Source organism: Spermophilus citellus, assembly GCF_964194105.1.
Source record: "Spermophilus citellus genome assembly, chromosome: 12".
NCBI lineage: Eukaryota > Metazoa > Chordata > Mammalia > Rodentia > Sciuridae > Spermophilus > Spermophilus citellus.
This window is the reverse complement of record NC_138198.1, coordinates 84,554,214-84,568,999: the sequence shown is the minus strand read 5'-3', so window position 1 is coordinate 84,568,999 and position 14,786 is coordinate 84,554,214. Positions and strand designations below refer to the sequence as shown.

At 40.5% G+C, this 14,786-nt stretch overlaps 1 long non-coding RNA gene across 1 annotated transcript in view; it reads left to right on the top strand.

The window, feature by feature from the left end:
• LOC308631381 overlaps positions 1-14,158 on the top strand; it is a 72,080-nt gene extending 57,922 nt beyond the window's left edge. Inside the window, exon 4 of the long non-coding RNA XR_014018182.1 lies at positions 12,237-14,158. This is a non-coding gene — a long non-coding RNA (uncharacterized lncRNA). The remainder of the gene's footprint in view (positions 1-12,236) is intronic.
• The last annotated feature ends 628 nt before the right edge of the window (positions 14,159-14,786 follow it).

The window sequence follows — 14,786 nt, the reverse complement described above, 5'->3', positions numbered from 1 at the left end:
AACCACTGGGTCAATGATGAGCATGGTGGCAGGATTCAGACTTTACATTACTGGGTCAGAATTACTGAGAGTGGAATTGGCTTCCAAGTTTGGATTGTATCTTGACTTTAGATATCAGGTCACCAGCTCACACCCAGACTTAGAACTGACTGCCTCTGGGATGACTGGGTCTTCCACCAATATGTTGCAGGCTGCCCAGGGGAGGAAATCCAATAAGTACACACTAGAGGCTGATGAGGTAACAAGTATGCACTCGGCAGGGTCTGTATGGGCAAAGATGCATTGGGATAAAATAACTGATAGCCATAATTTTACAGGGATCCAATGACTCTCTCAGGCTGATTAGCATGGAAGACTGAGTTATTGCTTGGTAGATCTTGCATGGAAGTGACCATCAGGAGACTGGGAGTTGCTCAAGGGCAGGAGCCATGCTTTTTCCAAGGAACACGTCCAATAAATGATCAATTCATGTGTGAAGGACGGGGAGAGGGTTTTAATTACCAGGTATTCTCAGGAAAGGATGCAAAACTATCCCCTCCTTGGAAATTCACAAACCACACTCAGAGAAATCCTTCTGAAATAAAGCTAATTTTAGCATTTCCCATATTTATTTGGTCAAAGAACTTCCTTTGACCTACCCCTTCAGAACACTGATTAGTATTTCACAGAACTGCTTTGGGAAGGGCTGATCTATACATCTCTCTGTTCCCAAGCCTGTCACTGTGCCCAGCATGGAGGAGAATGTGGCGATATATGATCTCTTCTTTTATCCCACAAATATGGATTGGGCCCCAGACATTGTTCTAGGTCCTGGGGCTACAGAAAGTAGAGGGAACTCAATATACCATTCCCATTCCAATGACTCTGTGTTTGAGTCTGTTCTTGTCACCTCACTTTGATTGATGAGGTTCAACGTCACCTCAATCATTCAGCGTCACCTGGACCAGGCAGGTGAACAAACACTGACTCAGCCTCACCTACAGGCCATCCTCAGCCTGTGCCATGTGCACATGGGGTTGTTGCATTCAGCAGTCTGCACCCGGTCCTCTTGCCCCAAGCCTTCTGGTGACTCTCTTCTTTGCAGAACATCAGGCTTCGGGTCTGTCAATCCCAGCACTGTGGCTGCCACAGCGTGTGGATCTGGAGGTAAAATCACTCATTTTCACTTTTCCTCAGTTTCTTAACATGTAGCAAATAGAGATGATTCATAATATCCATCTCCCATTTCATACCCCCTTTGGGAGATACCAACCTCTCTGTAACACATGATATAGTGCCTAGGCCCTCTGGGCATTCAGGACTGCTTAAATTATTTCATAAAAGCAGAATTCCATTCCCCTTCTTTCCTCCTTTCAGCCTTTATATGTATTTTTTTTTCCATAGGCAATGTTTCTCTTCTGGTTTCTGTTTTGTTTTCTGAGGGCAACGGCTGATGAAAGAAACCCGTCACCCCATCCTTTGTGAAGTTGAAAATCCCCCAACTTCTCCTTTGGTGCCCAGCAATACCACTGAGTGTCAGCATGCATCTGTCTCCTCCACTCATTTTCCATGGACCCTCTCTGTGTTTTTAGTAATTGATTAGGGACCCTGCAGAGGTCTCCTGCACCCCCTGTGGTCTGTTTCATTTGTGATGGCCACACCTCCCCCACAACCCACTGAGATGTCAAAAGCTGCTATTCAGAGGCTGGCTGATCCATTGAAGTAGGTTTTGGCTGAGAAGACTCCCCATCCCCCTCCACTCCCCACCCCCTCCTCTCTCTGAGATCCCGGATTCCAGGGAGCTTGGCAAGCAAGGAGCTCCAACTCCATTTTTGTGGGAGCAATGATGCCGGGTTTGTCCTGGCTCCTGACCTTGGGACCCAGTACATCTAACCTTGCTGGGAAATATTAAGCATGTCCCACTCACGAAACGAGCTTCTCATGACTCTGTGTTGCTGTACTGTTTGGGAATGTAGGTTTTTCTCAGCCTCTGGGTTGAAGCTTATTTGCTTTGCAGGGTTCCCACCCGTCTCCCCATGCACACTGGGTCCAATCACAGGTCATCCAGAGCCATAGTACCGAACCTCTGATCCCCTTCACGCTGCTCATATCGGAACTTCATTGACCTGTGCTCTTGAGTGATGAGTAGACACACACACACACACACACACACACGCACACACACACACTCTGAATGAATGAATGCTGATTATCAGATTCTCAGATCTGGAGAAATATAAGCACTTCAGAAGCTACCATGAATGGACCCTTGGGAGAAAGGTATTCATCTAAAAGTGTTAAGTAGGCTAAGATGCCAGATAGTCTTATGCCATGTATCAAATGCCAGTTTATTGGAAAATATATGGTGACACAAATGAGATCTGACATTGACATTGGCACCACCTCCTGGTTTAGGGCCTTTCTGTATTATCATTATGAGTTCTTATGAATATATAATGACTTCAAAATAAGCAGTTTTAGATTTTGTATAGTCGTGAGACTAAGCAAACATTTAACTCTCAAAAAAAGGAGTTTAGAACTTGGGGCTCCTTCTGTATCCTATCCACTTTTAAGCTACATAAAACTGCAACACCCAAGTTTTCCTTGATAGACAATTATTGTGGGCCTGCTTAGGTGTGGGTACTGAGGATGCGTTTTCACACACGTGGTACAGGTTGAATGAGTGATTGGAGGGATGTAAAAATGAATGAAGAACTTCCACACCTACTTGGTAACAGGAGAATCACACTTGCCCCTCTAATAGCAAAATGGCTTAAAGGTTTGAAATGGAAAGGAGACCCTAAATGTATAGTATGGGTGTTACATTTGATGATAAAAATTTGGGTCATAACAATACACCAACCATGATAATAGTGATTGTGAGATATCCAGTGCTGAGATCCTGAGAGTATTTTTTATCTTTGTATCTCCACTCTAAAGGGCAGGTGGGTAGTTTGGAAATGAAGGGGAGGGAGGCCACCAGATCTGTACATAAAGCCTCTTTGAGCCTTTGTGGGCATGGGGCTGTCTCTGGGAACTGACACAGGCCTACAAGAATAGATCTTTGGTACCAAGAATAGAATAATTCTACTGGAGTAAAGAACATCAGACTGAGAAAAATTAATTATCAAGAGGACTCATCCATAGGAGCTCTTTCTAGAAGGTGATTTCCATACTTCTACATCCTTCAACCTCCTCCAAATGGCAGACAGACCTGCCTGCCCTAACCAGGCTCACCAACCCAGCCTGCAGAGGTGGGGAGGACTTTTGCTCACCCTTGACAGTGTTGGGAAGGGCAAGCCATGGTGGGTGAAGTGACTCTCTCCTCTCTGCTCAGGAATGAAACATGGCACTGTGGCGCTCACAATATCACTAAAGAATTTAAGATCAGTCATATGGAAGAGTGGTTAAGCTCCCTCTGTGTGAATCCAAAAAAAATTCATAAGAAAATGGTGAAAATCAACAGAGCCTTCTCCAGAAAGATCCTTAATAATATTAAGGATGCCCTAATCATTAAATCTCCCATGAAAGGAGGGGATGTGTTTCCTATCCTGAGCACATCTCTGCTGAAACTAGATGGTCATTTAAATGATGTGGAGTGAGACTCAGAATACAGACTTGAGTTAGAAGTACAGTCCATCCTGATCATCCCAAATCTGAGACCACATTCTTCAGTTAAGGCTGGTAAGGACTCCTGAGGAAAGTGTAAGACTTGAGCCAAGGCCAGAATTATGTGAAATAGGCAATGAGTTGTTAAGGTTTAGATGTGAGATGTCCCTAAAAAAATGCATGTGTGAGACCATGCAAGAAAGTTTGGGGGTGCAATGATTGGCTTATGAGAGCCTTATTCTAATCAGTGCATTAATCTCTTGATAAGGATTCACTGGATGGTAACTGTAGGCAGGTAGGGTGTGACTGGAGGAGATGAGTCCTTGTGGACGTGCCTTTGGGATATACATTTAGCCCCAAGTGAGCAGAACTCTTTCTCTGCTTCCTGGTGCCCTATCTGGAGATGCTTTCCTCTACCACACTCTTCCACCATGATGTTCTGCCCTATCTTGTGCAACAAGGAATAGAGATGGCTGTTCATGAGATCTCTGAAACTGTGAGGTCCCCCTTAACCCCCAAACTTTTGCTTCTTAAAATTGTTCTTTTCAGATCATTGGTCACAGCAGCGAAGTGGATGACTAAAACACAAGTGTTCCCCTATCATCTCCATCCTTCTTTTCCCAAAGAATTTGGGACATGGCCCACTTATGCAGAGATGAGAGGGAGGCAGTAGAAAAGGGTAGACTCCCTGCGTAACCCCCAGGGATGACAGTGTGCACCCAGAGTCTGGTGAATAGGGAATCACACACACAGAGATCAGCATTTGGTCCAAAATGTTGACTGAATTCCTTGACACAACAAAAGCACTTATAATTTTCTCTGGAAAAGAATGACAAACTCTCTCCAAAAATTTAATTCATGATATCATGAAAACTTTGAAAACTATATCAGAGTCTAAATTTAAAAAGCATTCGGTTTCTGAGCACCTACTGTGTGCCCCCGGGGTGGTGCTTGGTGGTTTTACATCCTCGTTACTGTGATAGGTAAAAGTGCTGTATTGTCTAACAGTAACACTTTTTTTTTGCAGATTTTATTCAATATAATAACTTCAGTATTGTGCAGTAGCTCCAGTGGAATGATTGTTTATGGATCTATGACTTTTCTTTCTTCCACGAGCAGATAAAGATTTAAGAGGGAAATGACTGGGAAACTTGTATGGGGGTTCATGTAAATAAGACACAAGGTTTTCATGCCCTTCTGCTTTCACTGGGGACTCATTTCCCTAATACAGTCTTGTTGTAAAACAATCCACTCCCGAGGAGGTCAACAGTGAAAAGTTTGTCTTCTGAAATTAGTAATCAAAGAGTGAAAATAATTAATAGAGAAAACAGCGCAGTTCCACACTGCGTTCCCATGTAGATGCCTATAGAACAATAAATCAGTAGGGGACAGAAACAATATAGGCATTTACAATTAGGCCTCATGCATAATGCCCTGGAAGGAGAATTTGTGTTAAAAAAGACAACATCTGCTGCAAGTTGGTTTATAAATAATACAGTTAGATATTCAGGTAATGACATGACAGACGGTCTCTTGTGTCTTTGTCCTTTTGTGTCTGGTGCTGAATGTGTTTACATCCCGCAGCTTATGACATACATGCCTGGTCTGTTTGTGCTTGGGCCAGGAGCTTCTCTCTTCTCCAGTTAAATGCTCCTTTGCCCAAACCATAGCATTCCACATCCCCGACCCAGATATCCAGAGAAATCTGCTCCATTTGGTTTTAATTGATCCCTTACTGTGAGAAGGTAACTGCCTGAAAGAAGTGTGATCAGATGCACATTCAGTACTTTCATCCATGAACCAATTTCTTTTGTGTTGACACCCAGGCTTGACAAAAAGAGTGATGGTTAAGGTCAAGTGCATGAGAGCTAATTCTAAACGGTGATGGATGAGCCAAGGCGCGAACTCTCTCTTATCTAGGATGTTCTGCTAAAAGGTTGGGTATTTTCCCCCCATTTTAAAAAAAGTCTCCTAATTCTGAAATTAATGAAGTTATCACAGATCCCGTATTTGTAGGGGCTCTTTTTCTTTTCTTTTATTATTCAGCCCTTCGCCACTCTGCTGACAGCAGCGTGAGTGATGGCCTTCAAGCAGATGATTCTTCTTTGCCATGAAGGAACTGATAAATATTGACTGTCCCTGCAATAAATTGTGCATGAAATAGTCCACTCTGGTAATCTACAGAGTTATGGTAAAGAAATGGCATTGTGAAGAAATACAGCAGCCCTGCAATTAACCGAAGCCCAAATGAGCAGAATTCTCAAATAACTTGAACTATATTTTTGTTTATTTGCTACTGTTCATTTCTATTTACACTCTAATTCAGGGGAACATGTCACAGCAAAATAAGGTGCTATCTGGGGCATAAGCAGAAAGTTCATTTTCAGAGTATTTAAAGTATTTAGTAGAGATTTATTCTAGCCTCTGATACTGTCTTCAGTCCTGTACTATGAGATTTCCCATTTGCAACAATGGCCCAAACACAAAGCAGCACTCAGAATTCGCAAGTAAAAATAAGCTTACTATTTTCCCATCCCTAGGGGAAAGAGAATTTAGGTATTATACATGGTTTTCAATAGGAAAGACTCAATTCAACGTTTGAAAATTTACAGATTTTATGTTATGTATCTCAAGCTCCAGTTATAGTATATAGTTTTTTCACCATGATTATAAATATACAATGCAGATCTAAAAAATTTTAAATACGTTGTTGGGCCAATTTATTTAGTTTATTTGGATGCATACAGGTTTTTTTTAGCTTATTTGACATTAAAAGTGGTTAAAATACTTTCTCTGTAATATACACATATTCTTGGATGTCTTTCTCTAGGACTATTATCAATTCATAAATATTGCCTGGCTTGCAGACCAACTAGATGTCTTCTCTTTCATATCCACACATTGACCCAATATGTGTAGGAACCTGTTCATAGACCTAAATACTTTGTGTTCTTTCTATGGATTTCTGTTAAAATGTGCTCTGTTGTTAAACCGAGTATAAATTTAAATCAATGTGATTATCCCAGTGTGAGGGTTATCTCAAATAATGAAATAAAAATGTTTTTAATTATTAAGCAAGCATCAGTAAATATGTATATTATCTCAAATAGTGAAATAAAAATGTTTGTCATTATTAAACAAGCATTAGTAAGTATGCATTGTTGTGGAGGACAAGAATCTCTTAAACCATGCTATTCTTGAGTTAGAATGAACCTTGGAAATTATCCAGTAGTCCATTCCAATGATTTAAGTTTGGCTTATATTGAAGCCCTTCTGTATGTCAGACAGCATACTGTTTTCTGAAATCATATTATCTCCTTTCATCTTAAAAAAGTACATATGAAATTGGGATGATTATTGTTATTTCATAGGTATGGTAACTGAGACCCAGAGAATATGAATTTATGGGCTCAAGTTCATTTCTATACCTAGGATATGCCAGAGCTGGTATTTAAAACCAGGTTTTCTGGCTTCCAAACTAGAGGTTTGTCAGCCACAAGTCTAATTGGGAAGCCTATTAAAAAGAACAGAAAATATAGGACTTGCCACTGGTGTTCATGATGACATTCTTTGGAGAAGGGAAAAAAGAAAAGAGCAAGAGAAAGAAAACAAACCTTGGTATCATTAGCTTTGTAATGCTGTAACAAACATCCCCAAACCCAGGGGAACAGAACAACCATTGGGTACCTGTGGACCCACTAGGGTGGGATAATCAGGGCTGGGCTCAGATGGGCTTAGCTTCAGGCTGTAGTTTGGGACCAGGTCTGCTCTACGTGTCTCTCATCTTTTTGGCCCAGTGGCCCATTTCTTATCACAGTAATGTCAGAAGCACAGGAGAATAAGATTAAGCACATAAGAACATTTCACACCCCTATGTCACTTCTATTGACTGCAGGGGAAGAATAACCCTCATAGCTTCTTAGTCAGGAACAGAATCCTATAACAAAAGAGAGATTAACAAGAGAAAACTGAACAAATTTATTAGCATGTATATTTTATATACGCAGGGGAAATACCTAGAGAATGGATAGTTTTCAAAGAGGTGGCTTTGAATTCCAGTTTATATAGCATCTTTATTTATAGTAAAAATTTTAGAGAAGTGATAAGACAGTGGATAAGGTCTTCAAGTCTCTAGGTTAGCAACTTAGAGGAAGGCAAATGAATGGCAAATTAAGGCTAGTTAGTAAAGTGTGTTCACATGGACTCCTCCAGGACCATCTTCAGGCCAAGTCGAGTCTAAAGTGGTCTTGAGTGGTAAATCTTTGTTCTCCCTGGTAGAAGGAGGGAGGGGGCAAAGAGTGCTTCTTGCTTTGTAAATCCATGTCCTGCTTTTAGGCAAATAGAGGGAGGGCAGGCGCTATCCTGCAACTACTCCTGAATTGCTCTCAGCTCAACAATGCTTTATGTTTTGAGTTGCATATTCTGGTTCACCATATGATTTAAGCAGATGGAAAGGTCAAATCCAATCCCAAAGTTAAATATGCTATTACTGGGAAGAACATCCTTCTGAGACCCTCAAAAGCCTCATCTGCTTATGTCATTGAGCTCAAAGCCACTTAGAATGAGGTTCTTGGTTAGACTACATCCAGTCAGAATTTAGCTGATCTGGAATTAAAGATCAAAGATCTAAAAAGGCAAGTTATATGTTCCCTTGTAGAACACGGATGGGCACACTTCCCTTTGAAACAGGAAGAATGGGAGACCTATAGATGACACTAATTCATAGCAACTCTGGAAGTCTACCGGGCAAGTGGTGATGTGTCCCTTCCCTGGAGGTCAGGAATGTTCCTTAATTAGACAGCAGTTCTGCTCCTATGGGTCCATCTTGTGTCTGTTGTTCTACATCACGCTTGGCTTCATCCTCCATGAGATTCTTCCTTTTCCAACGTCCACTCTGGCTACATCTGATGAGCCTAATAGAAAATATACTGCCTTTAAAAACTGGGCCACTTGCATAGATTGTTTCATAGCTCTAGAAACTTGGAGGAATCCGAGGGCTATTTATAGATCAAACAATCAACAGTGCTTTTGCCAATATAGTTTTCTCAAAAACTATGTGGATTTTCTATATATGATTTTAGAAAACTTCATGTAGCCAAGAAGGTACTCATAACTATTGCCAATCCTCTCTCTCTAGACTTAGTTATAAATATTTTGACCTCATCAGATATTTGTGGGACTATGTCCTAATCTTTATCCAAGCTTTTTTATTTTTTCCCAGCTGAGAAGGCACAAATCATACTCCTTTCATAGGCCAAAAGAGAGTGTGTTAAGTCCATCCCATTGATTCGATATTTATATGGAGAATGTGTCTTTCAAATGGCACCATGGATTTTATTTTTCCACAGGTATAAATCAGATTTTTTTTTGTCTAACATGATATTTCTGAATTTTCTACTTTGCCTCAAAATTCTGATTGCAAAAATAGCCAGTTATCTTCTAAGTTCTCTTTCTCAGAGTTTATCAAAATGCAGGTAGTAGCGACAGCTCAAGCTTTCAATATTTTGCCCCATGTCCCCTACCTCAGTTCTACAAATTCATTAGGTACATATTCTACATCCCAGATTATTCCAGGCAATAGTTTACCAATGTTCACCACAGTGATAACCTGAACACACTGTGCCAGATGTTGTTTATCAGTTTTTCAGTTTCCTCTAACAGGTATTGGTTCATTTCATTTCATTTTTTTTGTTTTATTTTAACTTTGGCCACTTTTTTCTAGCTACCTGGAGCTGTTTTTATACAATTTTCTCTCTTGTTCTCAAATAACTGCCACATATTTTAAGTTTTTGATATGGGAGTAATCTATTTCCAGTACCAATGTTTGTTTCCATCATTTATCCACCATATTGTTCTATAGCAAATCATCTCAAAATTCAGTGGTCTTAAAAGGTAATCATGTTAATATTTATACAACTATGGAGTACCTGTGGGTTGGCTGGACTCATATAAGCTCAACTCAAAGTTGCAGATTGGATTCAGGTCTGTTATCTGTGCCTCTCATACTTTTCAGACTGGCTTGTTAACTGGTAATGACCTTATGATTGTAATAATAGGAATCTAGGCACACTTAATGCCTTTACTTAAATCTTGTCTCTTAACATTCCATTGGTAAAAACAAGGAAGACCCAGTATTAACTTTCTATGACTGCCATCACAATTTCCCACAAATTTAGCAAATTAAAACACTGATTTATTTTATTTTATTTCACTGTTCTATGGGTCAAAGTCCAAGTCCAAAATAAGTTTCCTTGAGCTAAAATCAAGATGTCAGCCAAGCTCTGCTCCTTACTGGAGGATTGGGGAGCTCCCTGCTTCAAAGTTCATTCAAGTTGTTGGCCAAATTTAGTTCTTTGAATTGCAGGCCTGAGGTCCCTGTTTCCCATCTTTGCCTCTAGAGTATGCTCATATTCCTTCCTATGTGCCTTCCCATCCCTCTATCTTCAAAATAATCAAGGACATAATAAGTCCTTCTCAAATTCCTCCAACTTCTCCTTGTACTGTATCTCTTTTGCCTGCCTCTTCTGCCCCATTTTCCAATTGACCAAAACAAGAGATATTTCTCCATAGGAAGGGCTCTTTGATTAAACTGTGTCTACCTGGATAATCTAGGCTATTCTCCATGCTTTAAGATCTGTAGCTTGGATGCATTGGCACAGTCCTGTCATATACCTACTCATCATCAACCTTGAGTTGGGTCCACCACAGTTCCCAGATCAAGAGGCACGGACATGCACTCTGCCTACTATGAGGCTAAAACAAGTTGTACTGCAAACCAATGTCAGTAGGAGAGGTGAGAGAAAGCATAGTCCTATCAGAGAGAAAGCAGGAAGAAAATTTTAGAATTCAAAAATTCAAAAAAAAAGTAGAGAGTGGCAAACTTTTTCTACAAATGGCCAGATAGTAAATATTTTCATTCTTGTGAAATGTATGTTCTCCACCACTATATAACTCTGCCATTGTAGCTGAGAACAGCCGTAGACCACACAGAAATGAATGGGCATCACTGTGTTACAGTATAACCTTATTTACAAAAACAGGTGGGGAGCTGGACTTGGACCACAGGCCAAAGTTTTCAGATCCCCACAGCCCCTATGCCCCTGAGTTCCTTCCCATAACTATAAGAGGCTTTGATGATAGATTATATCTTGTAATATCAAGTGAACCTGGAAGTGAACAAAACAACAGGAACTGATTCTACTCTGGGCAACCTTTATCCTTCAAGCTGGTATGGTCTACCATTTAAGGGGAGACTTATAGACTGAATTATTCCATTCATCATCTGTCAATAGACCACACTGTGTGACTTTGCACCATGCTTATATAGGCAAATAACACAAATTATCTGGCTGCCTGCTATGCAAAATGCCTACCTTTGTGGCTGAGGTAGGTTTAACCTAAGGTAACAACCACATCACTTGTTGCCATATGGCGGTAGTTTCCCTATGTAAGAATTGCTCCCTACTCTCCACAGGTATGATGCAGTAGGTATATATTGATCTTATTGAGAATTTTTATCATACTCCCTCAGGAATGGAAAAAGGCCCTCTGAAATCTAGAAAAGCTTGCCTTGTGGAGAGATACCTGTCTAGAACCTTAAGAGTCTTTCCAGGGTTCAGTTCAGTCCAGCCTGGCAAACACTGAACATCTACTGTGTCCAATATGAGACTGATAAAATACAAATGACCATTGGGTCCATTGCCTGTAACAGCAGCCTTGCTGGGTCCCATCAGATGTGCTTGGGCCAGCTGAACTGGGCCTCTACGTATTGATCTCACTAAACAATTTGACTTTTGTGAGCGTTTGCTTATGGAGTATTAAGCATTTTCTTTGTAACAGCTGATTAAAAGATTGTCATTACTGAAGAAAACAAAGATTTAAAAACAAAAGCAGTTAGTAGCTTTTATCCATCATCAAGGAATTAACCAATTGGCAACAAGTGAGACAGCTCAATTTCTTTAGATATCTGAGACCTACACAGCTTAATTGGGGATGCATGTTAAAAGGAATGGAATGACATTCATTATGGATTAAGTTAATACATTTCAGACCCATCACATGGCTTAATTTAACAAATTCCACATCTTACTGTTTGGCAGGAAATGGCATCTCATGAACATCATTACCAGTCATTCTGACTTGAGTCAGTTGAAAAGATTGACTCCATCTGAAAACTGTTAATCTTAATAACACTGTGCCTTGCCTTGGCAAAATTCCCTGTGCGCTTGGGAAATTTAGGACTTGATATTGTAATGCCAGCCGCCCCAAGGTTCTACCCTCCGCAGTGTTACTCCAAGTAAGGAAAGGAGGGATGCTCTTTACACATTCCAGTTAAACCCATCTGAGTGGTGTCTGTCTATTATTGGGAAAACCAGATGTATGCTTCCCACTAGATTTTTTTTAAACAGAAATAATTGAATTATAATATGTTCATATTTTACGTCATCAGATCAATTATGAGATCTTTTCATGTGGGAAAGGGAAAATGAGAAAAATTGGTGAAAATAGTACAGATTGTTATTTTTTAATTATTGACCATCTACCCTGAACTAGAGAATCTGCATGCATCATTTCATTTACTCTGCAAAATAACTGTGCAAGATTTCTATTGCAACCCAAGTTTGCTGATGAGGAATTTCTCTCAACAGAGTTAAATGATATACCTGTTGTCATACCTGGTGGAGGAAGGATTCCAACCAAATCATATTGATTCCAGTCCTTCAGATTTATACCTTCCAGACCACTACGTTGCCTCTGGAGAATTGGACTTCATTCACAATGGCTGAAGCAATCCATTTCCCTTCCTGACCCCAACCAAAAATTGTCACTTTTAACTTGCATGAATAGTACTTTGTTGAGATATCTTAAATGTTACATATCATTGAGAAGAAATCCAAGCCATTCTCCTTTCCTTTGTGAAAATACATGCAGGAGGAATTCTGCAAGCTTCATATGCAAATAGAGGTAGGCTTCCTCTTTCCTACAGGTTGAGGGCACAGGAAATTTCTGATCATCTCTTGGAGCAGCTCTCACAAAAGTATAAAAAGGTAAAATTAGTCTATTTCAGCATCTCCAACTCTTCCTTAATTACCCATCTATTTATTCAATTGTGCTACATTAAAACAGCCACAGAACCTCGTTGGTGGCAGCAACAATAAGCACTTATTTTGTGTTTATTTATCTAGTCTTTTTGCTTTGCTCTGTTCCGGAGAATGGGTCTAGGTTTTGGCTGCAACTAAAGTGAGCTGGGCTGGTCTCTGGGACCTGGTGTGGATCAGGGGATTGGCTGGATTTTGCTGATCACAGTTTACTTTAAGTAGATTTTCCAGTCGGCCTCTCATTATTCTGGTGCCAGAGGGGGTATTTCAACTCATGGAGATGAACTCAATACCAGAAAGGCAAGAGAAAGAAGCAGATGCACTGTCACTTCTACCCATAATCTGTGGGCCAAATCAAGTCACAAGGACAAGCCCATCTTTAGTGAAGGAGGGGTGCAGGAATGAATAGTTTCTGAAAACAGATCTAGTGTACGCCATCTTTTGTTTAAATAAGCGTTGACTAAAATAATTTGCCCTATAGTAAATATGATTGATAAAGATTGATATTTTACTTTCTTTAGTACCATTATATTACAACAGGGTCAGGGAGCCTTGAAACAAAAAATAGAGTTCAAACTGTGTAATTTTAGATGTTAGTGGAGCTAGTAAAGGGGATTTAGGGAAGGGGAATATATTAATTAGAATTTGTTTAGATGCAAATAAAAGAACAATCCTCCCAAAGTGACTTAAACTAGGTGTGAGAAATGAGGAAGTGTGATGGTTCATTTTCAACACCTAGAATTCAGCCTTGATTGGATCCAATTGTAGCCCTTCCTTTTTGCCCGCCCTAATTCTAAAATTAGCCAATCGCGTAGACCGTAACCCGACACTCCTCCAATCAGAGTGAAGGGCGGGGCTGTTTTAGGTTAGGGATGTAACCCAGCGCGCTACCCATACTTGCTAGCCAGGTTCCCATCCTTCTTCCTGAAGTAAAGGTTGTCTTGCCCATCTACCTTGGAGCACATGTTTGATTTCTTGAGGTAAATCTTTACTTCCGGCAGAAGGGTGCACCAGAGGAACCTGGCTAGCAAGCGTCCCTGGGTTGGCAGTCCCAGAGTTTAGATCACTAAGCCAAAGCTGCCCTTGACTCTGATTGTTGGATTTCCTGGTTACAACCTACGCGATTGGCTAGTTTTGGAATTAGGGCGGGCAAAAGGGAGGGGCTACAATTGGAACCAAATAAGAACCAGCTAACTTTCTAAGTGCATGTGTCAGTATCCATCTTTATAAATAAAGTTTTATTGGAAGAGAGTCACAGCCATTCATTTATTTACTGTAGAGCTGCTTTTACACGAAAATGGTAAAGTTGAACAACAGCCACGAGGACCTACAGTGAACAAGCCGAAAATATTTACTTTCTGGCCTGTTAAGAAAATATTTACTAACCTCAGGCTTAAACCACCATAAGGTAAGGACTCTCAGGCCTGCCTCTTAGATTTGTAACTCCACAATGTCATCAAGGATTCAAGTTCTTTCTATCACTGTGCCTTCTCTTCCTTTGTGTGTTAGTTTTTTTGTCGTTATGTTTGTAGTCTCACAGTTGCAGTATGGCTGCTACAGCTCCTTAAGTATACTTAAGAAAGGGAGGAAAATGGTGCTAAAGAAGTATCTTGCACCTATATTCCTAACAAGAAAGCAAAAACTTTCTTAGAAGTCCCCATCCAGGAGACTTCCTCTTGCACTTCATTAGATATAGCTGATCATAAGGCCATTAGTCATACAGGAAACTGGAAAAGTGATTATTTTACCCAGGAAAAAGGAATATCTTGGGGGTGAGCATATCACATACCTGAAAGTGAAATTACAGTTCTATTGGCAGTGAAGGGGAGAACGGAGATCTGCACAATCACCTTTTCCACTTACTATGACACTTGTACTAGTAAGGCAGAGGCAAGCTCTCCTTCCCCAATCCCCCAATACAAACCTGAGTTATTTACATCTATTAAATATACTCAGGTTAGTACACCCAGGTGTGTTGGAGCACGCCTGTAATCCTTGGGAGGCTGAGCAGGAGGACTGCAAGTTATTAAGACTCTATCTCAAGAAAGGGGCTAGGAGAGCTGGGGGGTGTGGTTCAATGGTTAAGCACACCTGGGTTCA